Genomic DNA, 8,085 nt, shown 5'->3' with positions numbered 1-8,085 from the left:
ATGTGTGATTTAGGAGCATCTATCAATGTTATGCCGTTATCCATTTATAATCGGTTGAAGGGGGTAAAATTGTCAAATACTAGGGTGTTGATCCAACTGGCTGATAGGTCATGTATAAATCCTGAGGGTGTGTTAGAAAATGTGTTGGTCAGGATACAAGACTTTACATATCCCGCTGATTTTTATGTAATTAAAATGAGTGAACCCGAAGCTAGGGAGTCTAGCGGGATATTGTTAGGAAGACCATTCTTAAGAACGGCTAAGACAATTGTGGGTATGGCTGAGGGGACAATTTGCATTGACTTTAATGGTGAGAAATTTGTTTTTGACATCAATGAAGCCATGAGAAAAAAACCAATAGATTCTAAAAATCTATGTTATGTTGATATAATTGACCCCTTAGTCCAAGAATTTCAGACCGAATTATTGCAGGAAAAGCCCCAAGCCTTGGATGTATGCCCAGGCTGTGGAAGCAACTGCATGGTGTGATCTGATCGATGGCCAGGGTTGGTAGCTGTGAAGAGATCGATCGAAGAAGCAATTATGGAATTTTGTCAGAAGACGGAACTAGCGGGATCCGTGGGGGCCTTCTTCAGACGATATGGAGGAAAATCGGATACGAACAAGAGCAATAGGATCTCGGAGACACACTACCCCGCAGAGTGGAGTTGAAAAAGTTGCCAGCGAACCTTAAGTATGCCTACCTCTGGGAGGAAGACTCGTTCCTTGTAATCATCAATAGCGGGCTAAGCGAAGAGAAGCGAAGGCAAGACCTCTGCTTGTCTGAGCAAAAACAAGAAGACGATTGGATGGAGCCTTACGGACCTAGTGGGGATAAGCCCGGACGTCTGCATGCACCACATTAGGCTACGGAGGAGGGAGCCAGGCACATAGAGATTCTCAAGAAAGGTGAACCCAAACATGCGGGAAGACATACTGAAGGAAATCTTGAAGTTACTTTCTCACTAGGCATAATATACTCGGTACCAGATAGCGAATGGGTCAGTCTGATCCATATGGTCCCCAAGAAATCGGGGATCCGGGTGGTTAAGAATGAGAGGAATGAGCTAGTGCCCACCGGACTAGTCTGGATGGCGAATGTGTATAGATTATCGGAAGAATTTGAACAACTACTTGACGGGGAAGGACCATTCCTGCCATTCGTCGATCCGAATCTTTTGGAGCGGCGGGTGGGGAAGTACTCCTTTTTGGATGGGTACGGTGGTTGCGTTCAAATCTACGTGAACCCGGAGGACCAGGATAAGACCACGTTCACCTGTCCGTTTGGAACCTATGCGTATAGGCGTTTGCCATTTGGCTTATGCAACGCCCCCGGTACCTTCCAACGGTGCATGATGAGCATATTCTCGGAGTTGATTGAAGATTGTATAGAGATCTTTATGGATGATTTCACTGTCTACGGAGACTCTTTCGACTCGTGCTTGCAACATTTGGATGTGGTGCTAGAAAGGTGCCAAGCAAAGAGTGGTTTTAAATTTTGAGAAATGTCACTTTATGGTTACAGAAGGAATTGTGTTAGGACACGTGGTGTCAGAAAAGGGAATCCAGGTGTATCAAGCTAAGGTGGATGTCATATCCAAACTACCCTTCCCTACTGATCAGAAAGGAATAAGAGGTTTTCTTGGCCATGTTGGGATTTTATCGAAGATTTATCAAGGATTTCGCCAAGATTGCCCGACCCCTTACCAGACTTCTCCAGAACGAGGTGGAGTTCGTTTTCGACGAGCATTGCAAGGCTGCTTTCAACCTCCTCAAGGAAAAATTGATTTCTGCACCGATTATTCAGGCTCCTAACTGGGATCACCCCTTCGAGGTGATGTGCGATGCTAGTGACTATGCCGTGGGGGCCGTACTAGGTCAGAAGATCGATGGGAAAAGGTACGTGATATTCTATGCATCTAAGACCTTGAATCAAGCCCAACAGAATTATGACACCACCAAGAAGGAGATGTTGGCGGTTATCTATTCATTCGAAAAGTTCTGTACCTACTGGATCCAGAGTCATCGTCTATACCGATCATGCGGCAATTAAGTATCTCATTGTAAAGAAGGAGTCAAAACCCCGACTGATCAGATGGGTGCTGCTTTTACAAGAATTCGATTGGGAAGTAGAAGACAAAAAGGGGGTTGAAAACAAAGTAGCGGACCACTTGAGCAGAATAATACAAGAAGGGAACAGTGAGGATGTGAGAGATCGATTCCCGGAAGAGCATTTGTGTGAAGTGATTTTCTCCGCAAGGAAGATCGATTGGGAAGAAGTGATGAGGCTTACTGGGCAGGACGCAACAACCAAGGGCAAGGAGAAAGTAGGACAGGAACCCTGGTATGCGGACTTGGCCAACTACCTAGTGACGGGAGAGCTACCAATGGTGCCAAACGTGACAAAGGCTCAGAGGATGAAGATCAAGAGCGAAGCAAAGTATTATTTCTGGGACGACCCATACTTGTGGAAGGCAGGAACCGACCAGGTCATAAGGAGATGTGTTCCTGACTGGGAGCAACGAGATGTACTAACGCACTGCCACTCCTTGGCATGTGGAGGACATTTCGGACCAAGGAAGACTGCCAGAAAGGTGCTGGATAGCGGATTCTACTGGCCAACCCTGAACAGAGATGCATACGAGTTCTGCAAAGGCTGTGACCGTTGCCAACTGACCGGTGGGATCTCCGCGAGGGACGAAATGCCGCAAGTTCCAGTAATTGTTTGTGAGGTGTTCGACATCTGGGGTATGGACTTCATGGGTCCATTTCCCTCATCCTATGGGAACTCCTATATCCTGGTGGCAGTTGACTATGTATCAAAGTGGATAGAAGCCAAGGCCACAAACCTGTGAATCTAAAGAAGTCACCAAGTTACTCAAGAGTCATATATTCGGCCCGATTTGGGATACCAAGGGTAATCATCTCCGATCAAGGGACTCACTTCTGCAGCCGAACGGTCGAAGCATTGATGAAGAAATACGGAGTTCATCACCGCCTATCTAGTCCTTACCACTCTCAAGCCAACGGGCAAGCAGATATCTAAAACAGGGAAATAAAGAGCATTTTAGAGAAGACAATCAACCCCTCCATAAAAGATTGGAGCACAAGGTTGGAGGATGCTCGGTTGGGCATATCTTACTGTACTCACAAAACTCCTATCGGGATGTCCCCCTATCGCATCGCCTTTGGGAAGATGTGCCATTCTGCCAAGTAGGAATTGAACACCGAGCGTACGGGGCAGTTCAAAGCAGGTTAACGTGGGATGTTAAGGCCTATGAAGAGGAAAGAAGCTTCAACAACAAGAGCTAGAAGAACTCAGATAGGAGTCATTTGACTATATGATTTGTGCTTATTGACCAGGTAAAACTTTAAATACCCTTAGTAATGATGTAAATATTGTGAATATTTAGTAATTTAACTTAAGTTAAGAAAAACACCAAAAAGATTTTCGGATCTTAAATATTAATTCAGTCTCCGTACTGACCACGAGATACCACTTGGGTGAAACTTTGAATTATATTTAAGAGCCATTTATTTGCTTTATTTCTATTTCTAGCTAATTGAAAAGGGGGAGATGAGTGAAGTTTGAATTTTTGGGTGTTGCAGCTTTGCAGGCGAGTGCAGAGACTGGGAGGGCGCGTGGAGCAGAGACGTGACAGAAGACGTCCAATCAGCTGCGAGAATGCTCAACCGCCTCCCACCCGAAGCGTCGCAACCTGGCAACCGCCTACAACCGGTCAAAACCCTCAACTGCCCACCCCACTATAAAATACCCCACCGCCTACTCCCCTTCACTTTACAAACCCTTACCTGCATTCTCTCACCCACAACCACCACCCCACTCCGAAAACTACCACCCCACTACGAAAACCACCGTGAATCACTACCGGAAAAAGAGAACCACCACCGATACAAGCCATGGCAAAGAGAAGAGCAACCGATAACCCAGCATCTACCACCGGCGAAGACCCGCCAGAAGTCCGAGCGACAGCCGAATCGCAGCCGCCAAGTCCACAACGATCACAGCCAACGCCGACGACACAAATTCCGGCAATGGTTCCTTTAGACGCACTGGCAGCGTATCTAAGGCAACAAGACCCGAACAAAGATTGGACAGCGACCCTGGCCGGATTTAGCCTGACCGGAGGAATGCCGGTGACACCAAACCCTACCCCAACTGCGACCACAGTAAACCCACCCACCACCACCCCAAAAACCTCAAATCCGACATCCGAAAAGACCTCCCCAACAGTAACTGCACAATCAGAACCCTCTCACCCTTCTCCCATACACCAACAAACAGAGCCGCTCGACGTTAGCCCTCTTTCCGCCTATCAAGATCCCAACTGGGGAGAAACAGAGGAAAAGGAGAGCGGAGGGGGAGTAAGCGAGGGCGAGAAGGATGAAGCAGAGAAGGAGGAGATAGACCTGAACGAAATGGCCAAGAAGCAAGGGTTAATGACGGATGATGAGTTCCAAGCGGTTTTGAGCAAGGGAGATAGGATCGTGGTAAACCCTGAAGGGGTGGCTGAGGTACTGGACCTCGCATCCCACGCAGTAGAAAGGGGGGAAACAGCCATGGAAGCAGATGAGTCAGAGAGGGTAGTCAACCAATCCGTGGAGGAGATGACATAAGAACAACCGGAGAGAGCTGAGCAACTTGAGGAGGAGAGGCAAGAACCAGAAACACATCAAGAGGAAGCCTCAGTGGTAACTAAACCAGAGCCAGTAAAGAGGAGGCTAGTGTTGAAGAACGACCCCAAGGCAGAAAGGCAGAAACCCCAAAGAGTGTCACAGAGATGCTTAGGAAAGTGGAAGTCCAACAAGGCAGGAGCAAACACAGCAGCAGATGCAGTGGAGGTCTCTAGCGAAGACGAGAAGACTACTCCTACAAAACCTAGGGATGAGTGATGCACTTTTTATTTGCACTATAAATACCTGCAAGTATACAGAGTAGGTATAGTATAGCAAAAGGTTAGTACCGGATATCGAACACGGGGAAGACGTACACAAAGTGTCTATCTCCTACTAGAACTCAATTACTATCTGGAGAAACAAGAATTTTTTTTTGAAAATTTTTGAAAACAGAAAATATTAAAAGCAGTAACCAACTAAATGCAAGCAAATCACGGAGAGAAAAGTATAGAGATAAGGGAATTCCAGGGATGTGCTTTCACTTTTATGGTTATACAAATTCCAAACTACAATACCCTAGCACAGTTAATACTTTGAAAGGACGAGTCACCTAGCTTATGCTCATGCGATACAAACGTTGATTACTAACATTAGGGTTGTCAATCCTAATACGTAACTCCAAAAAGCTCCTAAGACCCTTGAAAAGTCCTCACTCTCAATTAACAGTGCCGTTTTAAAGGAAGCTAACTGTAGTGTCTACTAAGTGGATCTAACTCGCTAGAACTCTGTCACAGTTATGAAGCAAGTTATATTAAATCATACATAATTGTGTCACTCAATTACGAAGCATCATGATTAACTTAGGGAAGAAACAAAGTAAAAATAAAACGGATATTAAATAGAAAACGGAATTGTATAACCAAAGTTGCTACTAACACATCCCTAGAATCCTATGAGTTTAGTTACACATAATTGAATAAACTAAAAACATAGATTGAAGGGAAAACAATTTGAACATAAAACTAAAGCAAATAAAACCCGTAGGTAGAATCCTTGTCGTTCTTGATGTTCTTGAAATCTTTCTCCAACTCCTTGCACAATTGAAGTACTCTAGCTTTTGATCTCTATGAATATTGCAAGTAGTAACTCTCTTTCTCTATGAATGTGTTCTCCTCTTTTTGATGAAGCTTGAGGTCCTATTTATAGGGGAAAATTATTCCTCATCATAGAAGGAAAAGATCTTCAAAATTTGATAAGTCTTGGAGCAAATCTAGGGCTGGTCGGATTCGCCGCCTTTCTCCGCGGGCCGCCGCACCTTGGCCGGCCGGTCGCCGCGTTGGAGTCCAGAGACTCGACCCTTCGGTGGCGGACCGCCACATGTCCTCCGGCGGTCGCCGGGCGAGACTCTTCTCCTAGCGTAAATTTCCGAGGCGGACCGCCATATGGCTCGACTGGCATTGGCGCGCGGGCAGCCGCCGTACAACTTCGCATGGCGGTCGCCGGTCGCCGTCCGACCCGCATTTCCGTACTATGCGTTTTTACTCCCTTTTCGGCTCAAATATGCACATTTCTCACAAAACACGTCAAAATACCAAAATGTATAAAATATGCAAATAATGGACATGTAGAGTGATTTTGATAGTAAAAACGGACCAAATAATGGCCTTAAAACAGTGCAAAATCCGAGCGTATCACCGGGCCATGCAATAAGCCGCCGCGGCTCCTACCCCCCGCCCCAACGCTGACTACTCAGTTGTGGCCTTTCCATCCCCACCCCCACCCCCCGGCCGCGGCGCCATCCGTCCACCGCAACCGTGGCGCCGCTGCAGAATCTGCGGCCGCCTGGGCTCTCTTATTGTGGACACTCTAATGTAGCAACAATCAACAATCATCCTTGAGATATACTACTAGGTAGAATTAATTCCTAGTGTCAAACCGTCAACTAACATATAGTAGTTCATTATTATTGAATAATATTACATCTTAAGATTATTTTAGTTCAATCTTTATGAAATGAAGTAAAACGATTTGATAATGAAGTCCGTATATAATGAAGTAAAACAATCTAAAAATGAAATTAATTATTTGTTTGATTCATTTAATCCATTAGATTAGAAAAATGGATAGCTGAGATTTGATCTCTAGTTAGATTCTAGAAATTCCGTTCAACATTGATCACGAATCTAAGAACTTGTGTAAATCTAAGTGGATATTTACATCAGTGACATGATATATTTAACCTAGTGTACACATTGCATATTAAATCATACTTCATCCGTCCCACAAAAATATGCACTTTTTCCTTTTAGTCCGTCCTATAAGAATATACACTTTCTAATTTAAAAAAAAAAAATCTTCTCTCTCTAATGAGATGGAATCTTTATCTACTAACACTACTTTAATTATTTTTTCTTTCTACATCTCTCTTTTTTTATTTTATTTTTATCAATTGTACATTAAAATCCTTACCCAACTAAAAGCGTATATTCTTATGGGACGGTGGAGTACTTCCTATGTCTATGTCTATGTCTAAGTGAGACACTTCTATCTTGGCCCATAAATTTAGATAATGTAATGAAGTAAATTGTAATATTAAAGTTAAAGAAAGAAAAGAAAAATAGGAAAAAAAAAGAGTGATTAAAATATAATAAAGTAACAAAAAAAGTAGTTAATCATTACCAGAAATTAATATTTTTTAGACATGTTAAATTAACACAAGATAATTTATTAAGACGAGCTTTAAGATAAGAATATGCCATCTCACTCTTTTGGGCTGTTAAATAATCCACCTTTTGAACTTTAACATGATCTTATTTTATCTACCAAACAGTCAAATAATTCATATAACTCATATATTTGGGCCTTATCTAGACTATCACTTGGCCTTATCAGGCTACCAAATAAGTGGTTAAATGTTTTACTTAAACTAGGCATTCCTGACAGAAATACACATCACTTAGAAATTAGAATAAGATAGAATGTGCATATGGACTTATGGCATCCATACATGCCATGCTTAACCTCCAGTATAAATATAATTTACTTAATTATTCAAAATTAGTGGACTTATACAAAAATTATAACCATGGTTTCATGAAAAATAGTCTCATTTTTTCTATTTTGGGTGTTCAATAAAAATTATTCAATTTCCAAAAATGAAAAAAATTATCTCACATCCTTTATCCATACTTTATTCATTTTTTTCCTTTTTTCTTATTGTACTAATTTTTCATGTAATCGTGTCTCATTCACATATAGGCTTATTTTTCATGGACGAAGGGAATTCTAGTAAAAACCAGTGACGGAGCCACCTAAAAACAAAAAGAATTGATTCAATACATTTATTATGTGTCCATAGGTACTTATATTGGATTTGAATCTGATTTTGGAAACCACTGTGCCTCCAAAATTTATCATCATAATGTGTTTAGGTATGCTCATAAATAA

Source organism: Salvia hispanica, chromosome 5, assembly GCF_023119035.1.
Source record: "Salvia hispanica cultivar TCC Black 2014 chromosome 5, UniMelb_Shisp_WGS_1.0, whole genome shotgun sequence".
NCBI lineage: Eukaryota > Viridiplantae > Streptophyta > Magnoliopsida > Lamiales > Lamiaceae > Salvia > Salvia hispanica.
This window is presented reverse-complemented; position numbering follows the sequence as displayed.